At 35.6% G+C, this 20397-nt stretch overlaps 1 protein-coding gene and 1 pseudogene across 1 annotated transcript in view; both read left to right on the top strand.

Moving 5' to 3' along the window:
• LOC150099042 (growth arrest-specific protein 2-like) overlaps positions 1-20397 on the top strand; it is a 196458-nt gene that overhangs the window by 84646 nt on the left and 91415 nt on the right. The gene's annotated exons all lie outside the window — the stretch shown is intronic.
• On the top strand, positions 3135-3711 carry LOC150099043 (branched-chain alpha-ketoacid dehydrogenase kinase pseudogene; annotated as a pseudogene).

Raw genomic sequence — 20397 nt, 5'->3', positions numbered from 1 at the left:
TTTAGTCTTTAGAGCATTGGGGACTGAATTATATAACCCTCAGCCTACCTGTCTTTCATGTGTGGGATTCACTTTTTAATAAAATCTCAATGCATAACATCACTTATAGAGCTAATTGTGAATGTTCAGTCCACAACATGAATCTAAATTCAGTCATTTCATAATCCATTTTAACTTTTATGTGAATCGCACTTGTGAAAGGTTGTAAATCTGTGGCCCATGGTATTGTAATTGACTAAGGGGTAGATAATACAGTAATTCAGCTCTAGAGGCCAGTGTGACCTAATTGACATGTGTAGTCTTTAGCAGAATTACTTTTTCTTCTTAACCAGGCTATCAAGCTGTCAGCAAGTTCAATATCAGCTATTTCAGTTGTATCTATATGTAACTTATCATAGTAAGATATAATGCATGTAAATAGTTTATTTTGTTTATATAGACTGTTATTATCTTTTGACTTTCCCTAGTTTATACACTAGGGAGAGTCATGCATTTTCATGGTCTCAAATCCTTGTATTATGTAGATTAATATTTTCAACAAATGAGAGATTGGGACTTAATCTGAAACAGCTGTAGGATCAACAAAATTCTAAATTTTTAACTTGACTGTTACTTCAGAGCAAATTTTTAATTTACTCCCTGTATCATTGTTTGATTTTTTGCAGTAATTTCTTATAACACTTCATTTTCATTTCTTTTATAAGAAAATAATTGAAAAATAAATCTTTGAAGCATCTACAATTCTTGACTTGTATGCACCGTTGACTTTTTTAGAGCCTCTAGAAATGCCTATTATATTCCACCTGTAGTCTATTTGGTTAACGACAGACAAGCAGGACTTTTCTCTTTTGATAGCAACCATCTTCCCATAAACTCCTATAATGGTAATAAATGGAAGGGCTAGAAAGTGGTTCTACATTAATGGTTTTGAAACTGTCTCTGAAAGATGTTCATAAATCTGGATTTATGAATCTGCAAAGCATATGCTTTCTGCTGCTGACCTGTCATGACAGTATGCACTTGACAGGCTGTGCACCTTGTCAATCCTTTCAGAGGCTAGAAATTTAGAGAACTACTTTTTAGTGTTAGTTTTACTTATGTGTATTTTCTTTTAATTTAAGTGTAAAGATAATTTATAAAGTGCTGTGTGTGTGTGTGTGTGTGTGTGTGTGTGTGTGTGTGTGTGTGTGTGTGTGTGTGTGTGTGTGTGTGTGTGTGTGTGTGTGTGTGTGTAGGAAGAGTCAGGTCATTATGCCCACACACACACACACACACTACCTATCAGTGTTTTTTTCTAAATTTTTATTTATTTATTTTTTATAATAAATGTGTTTCAAGTGTATGAATTATAGTAACCTTACATACAGTGTCAGATTTACATTTTATGTGGCCCTAGGCTAAAAATAAGTATGAAGCCCTACTTTTCAAAAGTAATTTATCTACTATATGTAATATAGATAAATTACTTGAAGTAGTTCTATGTTTAGTCTTTAGAGCATTGGGGACTGAATTATATAACCCTCAGCCTACCTGTCTTTCATGGGTGGGATTCACTTTGCAAATTGCAAAAGGCACATTGCAAAAGTAGCTAAATCAGCTCATCAACTCACTCGGTTGTTGAAAAATACCGTGACGAACAGAGACAAGCAAGTTATTGTACCTCTGTACCGAGCCTTGATAAGACCTCATCTCGACTACTGTGCCCAGATTTGGTCACCTAGGTTCCTTCTTGAATGGGGAGGAGGTGGAGAGGATCCAGAGGCGAGTGACTAAGATGATAGCGGGTCTATGGAATGAACCATATGAGAACAGGTTGAAGATTTGTGGGTTGCAGAAATTGGTTGATAGGCAGAAAAGGGGAGATATGATTGAGACATTCAAATTGCTAAAGGGTTTCTATAGGATTAATTCAGAGGATATTTTTGAGATCAGGACTGGTGGTGGGAGAACTAGGGGACACCTATGGAAGCTGGGCAAGAGTGTGGTTATCAGGGGTGTTAGAGCTGGGTTCTTTACTTTTAGAGTGGTAAATGAGTGGAATAAGCTGCCAGAGTCTGTTGTGGGTGCTATGACGGTGAGTGAGTTCAAGGCAAGGTATGATAGATACTGTGAGAATGTCGTATAGTTGTGTGGACATGATGTTTAGGGCCTCTCTCGATGAGTCTAAGGACTCCCTGGAGTCACTGTAATAATAATAATATTAAGTGATATGCAGTGAAATTCGAAGTGGTATTATAAAACTTTTATTGAATTATAATAAATTGTAACAAAAATTATGTGTAAAAACATTTTTTCTAGATTTGATGCTTGCAAAGTCATTAATGGTATTGTCAAATGATAATTTTATTAATGTTATTGTAGGAAGTTAGTCTTATTCAAGGAAGTTAGTCTTGATCTTGAAAATTATCTCTTTTTCTGTTGACAATTTATCAGGGGCTATTTACACATTTATTGTATAAGCAAAGTTCAGAATGTAGAAGAGTTATGTGGTGATTACTAAAAAAAAAAAAAAATATATATATATATATATATATTACATTATATACAGAGTGTACAGCTGATGCTTATGTGCACATTTTGATATCTTATGTCATGGAGCTCTGTTCATTTCTGAAGCTCGAGTTTGGGTGTTGAAAAAGAATGACTTGGATTTTCTCAATCTATTCAAATAATGTAGGATGTGGGTTAGGAGGGTGAAGTAATTTGCTGGCATGTTACATTACATGGGGATATCCAACATTAGCATTTTGATTAATTTTTGATTTAAAGATGAAATCACTAAGTTGAAGTTTTATCTAAATGTTACAGTAGAACCAAAAGTTGCAACCTCATATTTAGAGTTTTTATGAAACTTAGTAGGTTGAATTCAACAAGATGGCATTGTCATTAGAATACTTTATTTCAACAGACATTACTTGTAAATATGCCATTTTTTTAGCATGGAGTCCATTACAAGCTGCTTCGAAGAAACCCCTGAGTAATTTCTTTAGCTTCTTTTCATTCTGGAAATAGATGTGGACAATATCAGCCAATAGAAAGATCCTGAACTGTGCAGTCATTTTCCAATCAGTCTTTTAGCTGATATTGATGCTGAAAAACTTTCAGTATACATCTAATAATATCTGCTATATTTATATTCAGGAAGAGGTCAAGATGGCAGTCATCTTACTTGAAGTGAACAATATCTTAACAAGAACTACCTGTTCAAATAGTGCATTGGGTATCATACTTTCATAATCTTCTTTTCATTGTTGGATGTGAATTATACATCCGGGCATTTTATATGCTATATGAATTTCTATCTATTGTGGCCTTTGAAACTTAAAAATGCGATACGAAATGTTACATATATTGCTTGATGATCATAAAGATGTAGTTACTCAGCTTGCCTTGGGATTCAAAGAATGTGTGAAGCATATCAAAGATGATGTTGTTCAAAGTTATTGGAATGAATGCTCACCTTGAATCTGTATGGTGACATATCACTAGCTTGCACTACTTGATGAAAAGTAGTCAAATTTTTTTAGACAAGTTGCCATGCACAAATATGGAAGAGCTCCACACATTTAACTGAATGGTCATTTAAATTGCTCCTTTCCATACATTCAGATTCCACTAGATTATATTCTTCCTGAACTACTTAAAAATGCTGTCAGAGCAACAGTCGAAAGCCTCATTGATTCACTTGAGTCATCTTTCTCCAGCCACTAACCATAGTTAATAATGATGTGGGACTTCATTATCAGATTCTCTGATAGAGGAGGAGAAGGTATTCTCATGATACCATTAATGAAATAATATGAGGTATCATATTACTGGGAAGACCACATTCCCAACTCTACTATAGATGAAACCTAGCAAGATCCTCTAGTCAGAAATGTTCAAAGAAACTAAATAAAATGGCTCAGCCACCAACTTAGACATACACCCTCTGTACCCTTTGATGCTCTGGTCCTCTACACCCCTATAGACGGAAAAAGAGGCAGACCCCAAACTCCATATTGGAAATACATCAGCAATATTCTTCCCGTTTTCCCCCAACTCTCTGCATCAGAGATCCGTCAGTTAGCATATGACAGAGAAGCCTGGTTTTCCTTCACGTCATAACAACCTCCAAGTCCTATCTTAGTGTACACAGACTACTTATTTGTTTTGATTGGTTTCCCTATTTATAATTGTAAAATTATCAATGATGATGATCATCATCATATTACTGCTAGTAGTGTCACTCATATACAACCCTTCATCTATGGGTTTGAATTTGGGTTTCCTACTACTCATGCTGAATACCTTGGTTGCAGCCTTACCACAGAAACCATGCAAGGAGTAGGTACAGATGTGTATTTAAAACTTTGACACATAGATTATTATTATTATTCCGGACAACTCCAAGGAGTTGACAGACTCATCGAGGGAGGCCCTAACATCATGTCAAGAACAACTATTCGACATTCACACAGCATCTATCACACCTTGCCTTGAACTCATTCACGGTCGTAGCACCCACCACTCTGGCAGCTTATTCCACTCATTCACAACTCTCCAAGTAAAAAACCTAGCTCTAACACCCTTGTTAACCACATTTTTGCCCAGCTTCCATGCATGGCCCCTAGTCCTCCCACCATCAGTCCTATTTTCAAAAATATCTTCTGGATTAATCCTATAGTAACCCTTCGGTAATTTGAATGTCTCAATCATATCACCCCTTTTCCGCATCGCCCAATTGTTGCAGCCCACAAATCTTCAACCTATTCTCATAAGGTTCATTCCACAGACCTGCTATCATTTTGGTCACTCATCTCTGGATCCTCTCCACCTCCTCCCCATCAAGAAGAAACCCTGGCGCCCATAACTGGGCACAGTAGTCCAGATGGGGTCTTATCAAGGCTCGATACAGAAGAACAATAACTTGTTTGTCTCTGCATGTTAAAGTATTTTTCAGAAGCCAAGTGATTTGATGAGCTGATTTAGCCACTTTTGCAATGTGCCCCCTAAACTTCAATTCCCTATCCACCAACACTCCCAAATCCCTGGCCTCATCAATCTCCTGGAGCACGGTTCCACCAATGTGATGTACTGCTGCTATTCTTTTCACCCCAAAATGCATAACCTTACACTTTGCCACATTAAATTGACATCCATTTTTCCTAGCCCAGTTCTCCAAAGTATCCAAATCATCCTGCAAAATTTTGACATCCTGTGCACTCACAATTGCTCTACCCAACTTTGCATCATCAGCAAACAAGTGAACACTTCCTCTCAGATCCTTTCCTATATCATTGATGAACAAATTGAAAAGTAGTGGTCCAAAGATGGAAAACAAAAGTTTTCGAATATAGGATTCTGTAGACCAGGGGTTGGGAACCTTTTTGAATCAAAGAGCCATTCCACCAAAAAAATTAATTAAAACAAAATTTTGGGAGCTGCAACTTCAATTCGATTTTTCCTGGTGACTCAAAGTTGTAGTTAGTTCAAACTTAGGTAAATTTGGTTTTAATTCAGTACTTCCAGATATCAAATACTACTTTTATGTTTGCATATAAATTTTTTATATGTTCAATAAATAAAACAACATTAAGTTTGATTAAGTTTTTAATCACAAAACATGTTTAAATAAGTATAATATTGCAAAAAAGTCAGAATTTGTATTGCAAAAAGAATTAGTCCGAACAAAAATACAATATTTTAATAGATATTTGATTGTTTTAATTTAAAATTCACCAATGAGACTTTTGATTTTGCATCTTCTCAGCCAATTTACTTAAATGTGGATTGCATTTCGTGCACTTTAATAGTAGTTCGGCTTTCAAACTTTCATCAGTCAATTTGTTCCTATACTTATTTTTAATGTAATTCATTGAAGAGAAAAAATGTTCACAATTGTACATTGAACCGAACCCCAAAAGCAAGTCACCTGGTATTTGAATAATTAGGTGGTAAAGAATTCCAACATTTAAATATAATTTCCTGTGGTGTTTCTTCCATAGTTTCTTCAATTTGCGCTACCATTTCCTAAAGTTTTTGTACCCAGATGCTTTTATTCTGAATTTTCAGAAGCTCCATTTGTAGTTGTTCTGCAATTGATATTCCGGGAAAAGCTTCAATATCTATTAATTTTAAATTACAATTTAAAGGATGTAATATAAATTTCATCATCTCCTGATGTTTTTTTTTAAATCCTGAAATCTGCTTGTAAATGAATCTAAAATTACAGTAATCATTTCAGCAAATATTTTGAAATCAACTTTTTCTTGATTTAAATTCATTCTATAATTTTTTGGATTTTCAAAATATATAAATTTTTTCGTCAGTAGCATCTTCGAAAAACACTCAGTTTCTGTTCAAAGGTAAGGACTTCCTCTAGTAATTGTAAGGCTGTGTTTCCCTTCCCTTGCAACTTCAAATTTAGCTTATTAAAATGTTCTGTCACATCAAGCCAAAACAAAAATTTTGTATCCATTCGGGATTACTGAGAAGTTCCACATGATTTACGTTATAATTTTTAGTGGTTATGAAAACCATTACTTCTTTTAAGCACTGAAAAAAACGTTTTAATGCTTTCCTCTTGATAACCATCGTACAGATGTAAATGTTACTAAATCTTTATGTTGACTACCTAGGTCCTCTAAAAATGTGTCAAAAAGTCTGTGATTTAACGCCTGAAATCGGATGAAATTTTTAACGCCTGAAATCGGATGAAATTGATCACTGGCACAACAACATCCATCACTCTTTTTAGTTGTGATAATAATCCCAAAGAATTTGCAACTAAAGCTTGTTGATGCAAAATGCAATGAAATGAAATAACTCCATGTGGAATATGAGGGGAGAATAATTTAACAAACCCCTTATCTTTTGCAATCATAGAAGGCGTGCCATCGATCGCAATGCATACTATATTATTAATATTTATATTTTTATTCTGTAAACTTGTTAGAAGGTTTTCTGAAATATCTTAATATAGTGTGTCCTTTAAGTGTTAGCAGATCAAGAAGTTCTTTTCGAATAACTGAAGATGTGATATATTTAACCATTACGCAGCATCGTGCCATATCGGAAATATCATTTGATTCATCAACTGCAATAGATATAAAATCGGCAGAATTAATATCCATAGTTTGCATATTTGAAACTTCTGCAGAAATTGTTACAATCCGTTCCTTGACAGTTCTAGCCGAAAGAGGTAAATCTTTAATTTTTTTCATATCTCATCCTTATTTTTCATATCCTTAAATAGAATTTCAGAAACATTATACATGCAATTTTTTAGAAATTCACCATCAGTAAAAGGTTTTCCTTCTTTTGCTATTTAAAGGGATAACAAAAAACTTGCTTCAGTAGTATTAGACAAAGATTTCGTCCAAGTTGACAAATTTCTTTGCTGAAGCAAAGTTTTCTTTTGTAATTCTGCAAAAATGTTTTGTTCTATTATCACCCTCAGGATATTTTTTACTGAAGTCTAAACGTTTTTCTCAAAAATTTCATTCGACGTTACTTGATTTGTTATTTTGAAGTCGTAGATGGCAAATTAAACATTGCAGATTTCCATTTATTTCTATAAATGCAAATTTCTCTATCCACATTTTATGGAATCCTCTGTTTTCTTCGATTATTTTTCTTTTTCTTGAACTCATATTAGGAGGGTTATTATCACAAATTTACCTGCAAGTAAAAGCACAAATTCAACATAATAACATAATAAAAATTAATTTGTGCATAACATTACCTGACACTAAATTAAACACCAGTTTAATACTACAATAAATAAGTTAACTAACAGAATATTTATTTTGACAGTTAAAATCCATATGTATCTAAAAACAGTGATGTTTGAGGACTGCTGATCAATTAGTTCAAATTTTCACCTTTGCGCTAGTTACCTTAGGAAGGGTTAACATTTAGTGGTATTTCAAATGTAATGTAGTTGTCAGTTGTTCATGTCATAAAATTTCATGTGTAACACGTCACATGCATAGTATCTGGCGCCACGAACAGGCAATATTAAAAAACAATATTTAGTTGTTTCTTTTAATTATGTATCTTTTAATTCAATATAAAAGAGCTGCACTTTGTTCAGCCAAGAGCCGCATGCGACTACAGAGCCGCCGGTTCCCGACTTATGCTGCAGACCAAAGTTTTGTTCTTTATTCCTCCTCTCTTTTGCCTGGGTAGTTAAATTGAGCAAAAAGGTATACTGTGTTTTTTTTTAAACCTAATAAAATAAAATTTCTGCATTGTGGCACAAACATGTATTATAGAATAGACGTGTTTCATCAAGAAATTAATGGTTACAAAGATCAGTTTTATTTCAAAAATTCTCAATAAATGAATTTCACAAGCAAAAAAAAAAAAAAAAAAAAAAAAAAGCATTTATAAATAAAATATTATATATATAATGCTGGAGTGCATTGTGAATGAAGGTAGTGTAAATAATTTCTTATGGTAGACATGTTCATGGTTGCGTGGGAATCCCACAATGAGTCTGACTCCATGGAGATTACCAAAATAATAATAATATAATGTATTATATATAATTTTAATTTAACAGACTTTCCAGAAAATCAAAGGACTCATCTGTGAGATTCATTCGGTCCGCACACCTATCCTTTTTTTATTTAACTGCCACCCACAGCCAGCTGTAAACCTACAGTACATTATTACTGCAGATAGGTTAAGGAGATTCACATGGTATATTCTGGTAATTGGACCACATTTTTTTGAATAAGCTATATAAAACACAATGGATTAATAAAAGACCCGACAAATTTAGTAAGTTAAGGAAAATTTTTCGAATTTCATTAATTTTTTATATATTTGCTCCCTGTCAAATGCAAAGGCATTTGACATTTGGTGGATAGAAGAAGGAGAGGTGACATGATTGAGACTTTTAAACAGTTGAGAGGTGGTTACAGGATTGACACTGGGGAGTTCTTTCGCTTGGTTGAACAGCGGGAAGGAGTGATGACAAGAGGCCATCCCTGGAAGTTACAAAAGGAAACTGAGCAAGAGGGTGAGGAGTGGTTTCTTTGTATGGCGGGTGGTTGAACCATGGAATGCATTGCCTGATGGAGTGGTGAGAGCGAGAACGGTCAATGAGTTTAAGGAGTGGTATGATAGACTTTGTGTTTCTTAGGGGATGACCTCGATGAGTCTTGATAGACTTTGTGTTTCTTAGGAAGGATCTCCCACGATGAGTCTTTTGACTCCATGGAGGCCTGAATAATAATAATAATAAAAATAAAAATAATAATAATAATATATTCGTATTTTGATTTATTTTTACATAATTCCGAGATGCTGCTCTAGAGAACAAGCATACAACTTTATCAAGTCACTTTGGACTTCCATTAACTGGACAGTAGTCTCATACTGAGCAATGAAATGCATTTTCCACCTAAAAACAATTACAGACATCCATGCTTATGTTAGGATTCAAACTTGTAGCTTGTTGGTTGGAGAGTGGATTTACTAACAACTCTGCCAACCAGGGTGACAAAATCTTAATTTTCTTAAATTCATTAACCAATAATATGCTCACCAATTTCATTCATTTCACTCTAGTCATTGAGCCATACTTCTATTCAACATCTAGTGATGTGTCCTCATTCCTTTTCCTCCTCTCACATACTGAAAGATTTTAGCCACCTTCCTTTATAAATACCTTTTATCAGTGCTGTATACCTCCATCATATCTCCTTTCCTCCAGCTGTATGCCAGTGTTTTGTAGTCATAAATTCTCAACATTTGATAAACTTGATATAATCATGATCACCTGTCTTTGTATTTTCTCCTTGGTTTCTTCAGCCTACTCATCCTCGAGATCAGATCTGAACAAGTCTAAATGTAATAAATTTTATAAAGTGACACCATGAGGAACTCAGAGCATTTGTTGTTTGTTGTGTTGATGACCTTTACAATGTGTGACCCCTGTGAACTTAAAATCACACTTTGAAATCCCTATAATTATTAGTTTTGTGGTGTAAAATCCTAGTAATATGGTATGTTCTCCAGAATTTTTTCCAACACAAAATGCCTCACTTTGTATTTAGTAACATTGATATGGCATTCATTATCATTTGCTCATAACATCAATTCATTTAAACTCTTGTGGGTCTTTCAAAATTGTTTCCTTCCCTTCATTTTTGAAAGAACCAAAAATAGAGAGGAAGAAGTTAAAATTATGAATCTGCTGCCTTGGTATGATAGGACAGAGTTAAGAATGGCTATGATTGCTAATGAGTCAATGAGAAGATTGTGTAGAAGGAATGGTGTGAGTTATTGATATGTGTGGACTGAATTTGATGGACAAAAGGACTTAAATGTAGTCTATCAGGCACATATAAATGGTGTTTTGGTGTTAGACGTTCAGAGAAAGTATTACTTAGTGAGATTTTGGAAGTGCAAAACCAAGGAAACCAGAGATATTAGGAAGGATGCAATCAAGCATGTGCGTGGCCGCTCCTTTGATAAATGAGAATGTGTACAGAAATGACTATGCAATTCTGAATATAATTTTATAGGTTTCTGATTCAAATGGGTTGGTAATGACAATACACAAGGTTTATTGTGGGTAGTACAAGGCAATGTTGAAATGCAGTATGTGAATGTAAGAAGTATCAGGAATAAGGAGAGGAGTTATGGGCATTAGTCAGCTCGACTTACCAAAAATTCTAGGCATCAGTGAGACCTGACTAAGTTTAACACGCGCGAAGCACAGTAGTAGGTGTTTTATTACGTGAATATTTCATCCCAGGTATCTTAGGACATCATCAGTACAGTACGGCCATACTAGGAATGACAAAAGAAAGGGCACGTACGTACAAAGGAATCCAAATTGCATGCAGTGGCACATTGCAGCCTGAATAAATTAAATTAAATTGAACTAAATTACTTAATTAAAATTAATTACAGTTATTATTTTACACAATTTTGTATGACAATTTCCCATACTTTAGGGATGACATTATTGCAGTTTAGATTTGTTCTGTGGAGTAGGGCTTCAGCGCTTTCTTTATATAAACGTTCATATTTATATGAAGATCTGTGTAGAAGTTTTGTCTTTTTCCAATGGATCTTGTGGTTTGGGTTTTCAACTCCGTGTTGAGCGAGGCCTGATTTATGCGATTTGATGAGGTGGATATGGTCTTGGTGTTCCGAAATGCATTTAAAAACTGATCGGCCTGTCTGTCCAAAATAAGAGAGTTTACAGGAGCATGGAACCTCATATATACCAGGTAGTAGCATAGGTGAAAGTTTGTCTTTAGGCAAGAGTAACAAGTTTTGGATCTGGTTGATGGGTTTGTAGGTGGCAGCAAGATTGTATTTCTTCATAATTTTCGACAAAATTTGTTATCACAATCTGATTCCCCCCCCCCCCTTTGTGAAGTTGAATAATTTTTCCCACCTTTCATTCCTCTGGGACTTGTCCTGTTGCAAGCTTCATGTTAAACATATGTGCCAAAGGTGGCATTAATGCCATAGAGCGTTTCCTCAAGACATGTAGCAATATATTATCAAGTCTTACTGCTTTATTAACAGCAGGTTTGCTTAATTCATCATATACCTCCTACTCATTTACCATCACTCCCTCCTCTGTCCTTCCCTCTACACTGCAGCTTCTCGTGATGGCACCTTCACGAGGATGAAATACACTAATAAAATGATCATTGAATACTTCAGCTATATCTTCTGCATTGGTTACCAATCTCCACTGTCATCAACTTACATTGTCCTCCCATAATATTTTATTTTTCTACTTGCCATATATCAAGAACTCAGTAGGATTTTTCTTTACCAACCAAGTCACCTTCTTGGCCTGCTCCTCTTTATGCAACTGATAATTACTAACATTCATCCTGTGTTGCTTTTGCAGTGCCTTCTTTCATATTTCTTGCTTAATCTCTTCATTCATCCATTTTACCTTGTTTAGCATTTTTACCTTTGGAATAGACTCCAACATTGCTGCTGTTAAATAGCGCTTGATCATTGCCTACACAGTGTCTGTCCCATTCCCGCTTAACTCTTCTTTTCCATATTATAGCTTCCAGTTGTCTTTTAATCTTTTCATAATGATTTCTTGTAGTTCCACGTGCATCCTATCTTTATAGAAATTGTCATATGATTGGCTGCAACCTAGGTGATCACTTCATGGTCACTCTTGCCAACCAGTAGGAAGATTAGACACTCCATTTGCAGTCACATCCTCTGATGATATAACTAGATCTAAACTCTTAACACCTTCATGTGCTGTCTGTTACATATTCTTGACTAAGATTGTTTTCCCTTAAGAACTCGAGAAATCCATTCTCCTTATTCTCTGATGCTATCTCTTCATTCCAATTAGTATTGCACTACTGTGCATAGATTTGGTTTCCTGGGTTTCTTGGGGACAGGAGGTGGTTGAAAAGATTCAGGAATGAGTGACCAAGATGGTGACAGATCTGTAGAATACTTCCTACGAGGATAGGTTGAAGGTTTGTGGGTTGCAAAGTTTAGTTGATAGGTGGAAAAAAGGAGACATGATAGAAACTTTTAAGATATTAAAAGGGTTGTATAAAATTGATGCAAGTGAAATGTTTCAATATATGACAGGAGCCATCCATGGAAGTTGTGTAAGAGTGTGGTTAATAGGGGTGTGCAGACAAGATTTTTTGCATGGAGAGTGGTGAGTGAGTGGAATGGATTGCAAAAATCAGTTGCGAGTTCCCTGATGGTGAATGAATTCAAGGAGAGGTATGATAGGATTTGTGTATATGATGGTTGATTTGGGTCTCCCGCGATGAGGCTCTATGGGGATGCCATAAATAATAATAATAATAATGCTGTGATTGAAATCACTGATAATGATCACCCTTTGCCAAGTTGCCTATACATTTCTGTCTCCACATTCCCTGGCCTGTAGCAACATCCTCACCAGATATCTCATTCTATCAGCTTTCACTTTGCACTATACTACTTCAAAATCACTGCCACTTTTTCCACTTTCTCCCTTGTATCTCAGGTTGAGATACAAGGGGGAAACTTGACTCTCTCACAGATAACATTACCTTATTTGCCCAATGCTGTATATGGTCCCTCATTAACTTCTCCAAGAGAACAACTACTGAGGAAACACAAACTGGTCTATAATTTGACACTTACAGTCTGCTACCACCCCTATGCAATGGCACTATCTTGCCCTCTTTCCACTCCTTGAGTACCTTTCCTGTACTCAGACTTTTATTGAAAAGCCAGGTCAACAGAGCTGTCAGTTTTTTAGCACATCTCTCAAAACCCATGGTGAGACTCCATCCAGTCCTCCTGCTTTTTTGACATCCAGAGTACTCAGTATTTGAAACACTTATTCCAACTGTTTTTGGGCACATAAACTTATTCAATGCAACAATTTCATTTTCCTTATTCCTGATACTGCTGCCATTCGTAAATAAGCACAACAGTTCATTTCTTGGTCTATAACCTGTCCTGCTGATGCTGATCCCCATCTGGGCGTCTCTTTACTTGCTCCTGTCTGATTGTTCCATATTTCTCCACCAGCCTGAACTCTCCCTATCTCAAAATTATCCCCCATGTATTCCAGATTGTTTATTTCTGTTCTGATCATCCCTTACTACTTTCAGATTGTGTCTTCCTTACCTTGGCCTACCCCATTTTCCCTCTCCAACTTGCATTCCTGCTCCCATATTCTCCTCTCCATTCTCAGCTGCATCACTCACCTGGTCCATTCTTCTGCTCATACATACATCATTCTCTGACTTTCGCTGATACCTTGTTTGCATCCTTTATACTTCCTTCCAGCAGCAACTTTTCCAAATGACTCACTTCAAAACCATCCAAATGTAGTCCATCACTCTTATACAGTTTCATTTTTCTCTCAGATTCATCCCACACAAAAACACACTCACAAACTGCACTTCTTTCTCTTCACACATTTCTGCTAACATTCCATTCAAGATTCTTTGATCTCTGCAACTCATCATTGTAATACGTGTACAACGCACCAACTACCTTTTTTATCACATCGTTGTCTTTCACTGTCCTCAATAATCTCCTGATATTCAATCTTGCATTCTCCCTATGCCTAACCAAATCATTTGTTCAACCACAACCCCCTAACTCCCTCACATGCTTATTTCTCATATCTAACACCTTGATCATCGAGAAAACAGACCTTGTGCATCCTCTTATCCACCACATCTTTTATGATAGAATCTCCATATAGTGCTATTCTTGAGTCATTTGCTGCTTCTCTCTCTCTCTCTCTCTCCACTATCTTTCATTTTATTCTTTTGCACTCCTGTTCATATCTACCATATGTCTAATTTCATTCTTAATATGCCTTATTTAATTTGCATTCCAACAATCATTCTCATTATTGCTTCATGAGTCAGATTTTTCTTCCATTTTTTTCAGTCATGCCATGTCTTGCTTTGTCAGTCAGGCACACTTCCACTTCCTTAATTACACCTGGTATTTTATAATTATATTTTATATTTCCACTTCCTTAATTACATCCAGGAATTACTTCCAGTTCCTGATGCTCATTCAAATCAATGCAGTGCATTGATTTGAATTGATTCTACTGACTTTCTAAAGATTCTCACTCTCTCACTTCTCATGTTTAACCTCTCAACAAACACATCTGCCACATTCACCTATGCATACGTATTGTACTTTCCGACAGCAAACCATCTTAGTTAAATCTACACCACTCAACACACTCAATTTTTGTGTTAAGAATCTGGTTGACCTAGCTCTTACTGCCTTTTTAACCAACTGACTTTCATTGTACCCTTTCTTACCAGTCTTGAAAAAAGTGCTTCAAACTGCATTACTTCCAAAAGCAAACACACTATATTCACTCAAAACCAAATCAGACTAAAATGATGCCAAAGTTATAATATATTGCTAATAATTAATATCCAAAGTTATCTTTTTTACCTAGACTGAACTGTTATCCCTCTAATATCTCTCATTATCTATGAACACAATATTTCTTCTCTTAATATGTTTTCTATGTGCATATTCAAATATTCTTTCAGTAGCATAAATATTCTGTTATTTCCTCTTGTGAAATTGCTTTCATTATGTACCTAAATTTTCTGAAGCAGTTAGTTTCCTGTTATTTTTTTCCAGTCTCTTTCAAGTTAATCACTATGTTATTTCTGACATATTTCTGAAAATTAAATTCTTTGAACATAAACTATTAATGGTGTTATTAATTATATGAAGAGCCAAAGGCTTCAGTTCGGCGACATAACTTGTTTAAGTTAAGGGATATTACATCCCATATTGTTTCTTAGCCGAATAAGAAACTCAAAGAGTTTCATGCTGAATATAGAAACTATATAAAGTTCGGCGATTCCAAGCATAAGCAAATACCTGGATACTGCAGCAACTGACCCTATAGGTAGTGCAAGCTGAGGCAACTCATGTCAAAGGTGGAGCAAGATCCGATCACTATTCTTGATATTTACCCATAATGTGAACTTAGCTCCTAGGAGCTGTATTACTGTTCTACATTATGAGAGAAGGTCACTACCCAGACCAGTTTCAACCTTTATTGAGGTCTCATCAGTGAGTAGGTAGACCTAGTTAATAATACCAAGTTTGTAGCAAACAGAACTTACATCCCTTCTATGAGTATTGCCAAGAGGTGTCCTAATAAATTATTAATTATATGAAGAGCCAAAGGCTTCAACAGAATTGAAGCCTTTGGACAGATCCTTGACCATAGCATCAATACAGAGAGTGACCAGTTTCCTTGCCATAATGTAGCCTCAACTGTACTACCCGCACACCACTAATCAGACTCTCTCTCTTTCCCTCCCTCTCTCTTCAGACATGATCTGGCAGAAATGCTGCAGCAGAATTATGCATCATCTGACTGAGAAGTCTCTTGGCTTGTTAGTGACAGGTTCCAGCCTGTATACTGTTTGGTGGCAGTCCTGCAGTAGTACTGTTTTTACTGTATCTTTAAGTGGAAGAGATTCTAGTTTTTCAGATATAAGAGATTAAATGAAAGAGGTTCTGCCAAACATACTTAAAGTATATTTGGCATGGCCTTGAAGTACATGACTCACACTGCATGGAAATGATAGGTAGGGAAAGAGTCTTGAGCCCTGCTCCAGAAGCTAAACAGCCTTTGCCACTTCAGGTTCCCAGTTAACAGGGTGGTGTTCACCAGGCAATGAAGATCATCTACCACCTAGCAGGTCTAGCTGGCATTTCCTCCACTAGGAAGGTATCTTCTTGTAGTGGGAATGCGTGCTGGATGCATCAGAGCACCTTTTGTGGAAACAGGCCATACTATGGGAAGGTGGATTGATTTGACAAGGATAGACTGTATATTGTGTGTGTATACCTGCCCATTAGTAGCTCATGGGCTTTTCATCTTAAGCTGAGTTAGCTGATCTCTTACACAGCAACAGAACTCAGATTTTTTCTTCATGCAAAAGATGCAAACTAAGCAGAGCACATGCTATTAAACAATTTTTTAAAAAATACATTTGCAAAATAGATTTCCATGTGGAGTAACAATATGAGGTAGTATGGTATAGTTCAGTGATGGCGAACCTTTTTACCCAGGTGTGTCAAACATCTTTTTTTTTTTAAATATTGACGTTGTTGATGTGCCACTTGCATACATGCATTATAAATTAAACTACATAATTATAGATGGCGACTTATACATATCATATTAGGCTATTTATTTAATAGGACATTGATACAAATCTATGAATTCATATTATACAATTAATTTAATAAAGTGAAATTACAAACTTACATTACATTTAATGACTTTTCTGTTGCTGAGTACTAGTAGAAAGTTGCTTTATAGAAGGACTGTAGTGTGTGTGTATATTTTAATGCTACACAGGCAGCGCTCAAATCATTGCTCAATCTCTTTCTCTCTTTCGAATTTGATATTATTTAAGGCAGAAAATAGTTTCACAAGAGTATGCAGAAGAGAAAATTGTTAGAAGAGCTTTACATGTGGTATCATGCAGACGTTCCCACTCAAGCTCTTCTAATTCATTTCTAAGAGCAATAAACGTTCTTTTCCAGATAGGATTACACTGGAAGTCGGCTAGTTGCATTTCTAGATCTTTTAAATCCAACCATCTAATTTAAGATCCATCTCAGAGCCATCTAATTTAAGATCCATGAATTCTGTTTCATCAGGATACTTTATGAATTGGATTGTTTGTTCCAAAATTCGAAATTGCTCAAATCTAGAAAGTTTGTATCATATAATATTGATAATAATTTTTATAAGTTTTTATAATATCATATGACTATGCAGAAATTATAATGATTAAGAAAGAAAACTTAAACTTAAAATGCTCGTTGTTTATGGGCTAGTTACAAAATAAAATAGAAATAAGCTAACTACAAAATAAAATAGAAATACGCTAACTATAAAATATAATTCTTTCAATGAACCGAAACCTACCTTTGCCTTAACTGACATTTTACACGATTTATCACAGTTTTTTCATCAGAATACCAATATCTTTCAACATCCAAGGTGTGTCACCCGAAACCCTCAAGTGTGTCAGTGCTGACACGCATGTCATAGGTTCACCATCACTGGTATAGTTTATATGAAAGGGAAAAATATATAAGCATCAGTATCTTTTTAGCTAATATCCATATGGAAACTAAAGTTTTCAAGTTTAGCTTATACTTAAATATTGTAGCTGTGGTATATTGGTTATATTTCATTATAAAAAGAATCAAATTACTGTTTTTTCCTTCCTGGATACATCACACAGAGACATTTTTAATCGTTTCCTAGGTATGCATCTTAAATATGGTTCACTCTCATTTTCCACTTATGGAAAACCAACACACACTGAAAGACTTGCATTCACAATATCATGTAGCCTAACAGTATAGCATCGTAAAAACATCAGCACACAGGACCAAGGCCACTCATATTGAAGGCTTAATAGAGTAAAACAGTAATAGGAAAGGATTAAAAATTTAGTTCTTCCGATATTCGTCTCATTCACAGACATCGTTAGGAAGTATAATATAAAACTTGTAACACACACAAAGGTAACACAGAATTGTTTTGTGTTCCTTGTGTGTGTGTTACAAGTTTTATATTATGCTCACTGATGATTTCTTTGTGACCGAGACAAAATATTGGAAGAACTAAATAGCATTTTTAATCCTTTCCCAAATCTGTTTTATTCCATTAACCTCCAACATAAGTTCCTCCCAGCATGTGAGCCCTAACATATAGGACCAAAGCCACTTATTTCAGTGATACACTCTTTCCATTGAAATCAGTTGCCTATACTAAACTATTATTTTGCCAGTGGCTGCAATCTCTGTAAAAGAGATGGAGTATTATGTCTCCCCCCACTCACACACACACACACACACCCATTGTTTCACACACAACATACAGGACCATAGCAAAATATTTCTGGTCCATATATCCAGAGTTTATTGGAAACATTTAAAATTTTTTTAAAACCGTATCTCAAACACGTATTCTTTATCAAACCAGCTAGAAGAACAGCAGACATAATACACTGCCTCATAGCATTAGTTGCTTCAGCCAAATCCAAAATGATCACAAATGACATATTCAGGAGTGTATAGTACCATGAGCAACTTGGTTTACTATGGGCAGTAGGAAGAGCTTTCAACATCTACTGTGAAGGAACTAAGAAATGCATATTATTATTTATTATTATTATTATTATTATTACCCCAAGACCCCATGGAGTCAAAGACTCATCTAGGAGGTCCTTTTGTCATACACAGCTCATCATACCAAACCTTAAACACACTCAAATTCTCTGCAGACACCACACTCTCAAGCAAGGCATTCCAATCATTCACAACTCTGCATGCAAAACACCTGCTTCTCACTCTCCTGATCACACCCTACTTATACAGCTTCCAGGGATGCCTGCTGGTTCTCCCTTGATCCCCCACCTTTTGCTGTAAAACCTCTCCAACAATGATCCTATAAAAATCCCTTACTAACTTGTAGGTCTTTATCACATCACCCCTCTTCCTCCTATCCACTAGACTCTGTAAATTGTATCTTCTCAACCTTTCCTCATATTCAACATTCTAGAGATCAGAAACTACCTTAGTAAGTAGTCTCTGGACTTTTTCCAACATTCCTTCATCCTTTTGGAAACCAGGTGACAAAATCTGTGCACAGAAGTCTGTGTGTGTGGCCTAATCAAAGCCTTATACAATGGGAAAAAAATCTCCTTACTTTTATAAATCAGCATCCTCTGTATCATTCTGAGAATTCTTTGTGTTGTCTTCACAGTTTTGGTAATGTGCCCCCTAAATATCAAATCCTTATCCACCATCATCCCAAGATCTTATATTTCCTCCACCTCCAACAATATATCTCCACCAAGCATAAATTCTACTTCCCATCTTTGTTTCCCAAATTTGAAAACCTTACATTTTGCAACATTGAACTCGCATTCCCATTTCCGTGCCCATTCACTCAATTTATTCAAGTCTTCTTGTAAGGTCACAACATTTTCTCTACTCTTCATAGTTCGTCCCAACTTTGCATCATCTGAAAACAATTGAATATCCCCATTCAAATCTTCACCAGTATTATTAACATATAGGTTAAACAGCAGTAGACCTAAAACAAACCCCTGAGGCACACCACTAGTGACTTTCCTCTTCCTGAATATTACTACCCCATACACAACTTGCTGATACCTATCAGATAGCCAGTCTCCGATCCAATGCACTAATCTAATATCCAACCCTATCCGCTCTAGTTTGACTATCAACTTATCATGCAGTAATCTATCAAAGTCCATTTCTGGCCATTTCAACCCATTTCTGGATTCTAGTTCTCACCATCTTCTCCAACAACTTAACCACAACACCTGACCTGCAGATAGGCCTATAATTTGATGCCTGAGTTCTATCACCGCCCTTATGAAATGGCACAATCTTCCACTCCTTTCGAATTCGACCCAGTGCAAGATTCATATTAAAAAAATATGTCAAGGCAGATGTCAACTCCCTGGCACATTCCTTCAGAATATGTGGTGATATATTATCGTTCCACAGCCTTATTAACATCAAGTTTGCTCAATTCCCCATACACCTCTTGCTGACTTACAGTTCATTTCTCCTACCCATCATCAACTATTCTCAATCTCTCCATAATGTCACATTCACAAGAATGAAAGACTTTTATGAATTGCTCGTTAAGTATCTCCGCTATATCTTTTGATGTAGTTGTCATTATAACATTTTCTCCAATCAATGTCATCCTTCCATAATCATTCTTTTTTTTGCTGGCTACATATCAAAAGATCTCCTTAGGATTCTTGTTTGGCTTCATTAGCTGACTGCTGCTCATACCTCACTTTTGCTACCCTTATTAAA

This window comes from Typopeltis vanoorti, chromosome 15 (assembly GCF_054136105.1).
Source record: "Typopeltis vanoorti isolate ZY-2024b chromosome 15, IOZ_Tvanoo_1.0, whole genome shotgun sequence".
Classification (NCBI taxonomy): domain Eukaryota; kingdom Metazoa; phylum Arthropoda; class Arachnida; order Uropygi; family Thelyphonidae; genus Typopeltis; species Typopeltis vanoorti.
This window is presented reverse-complemented; position numbering and strand designations above follow the sequence as displayed.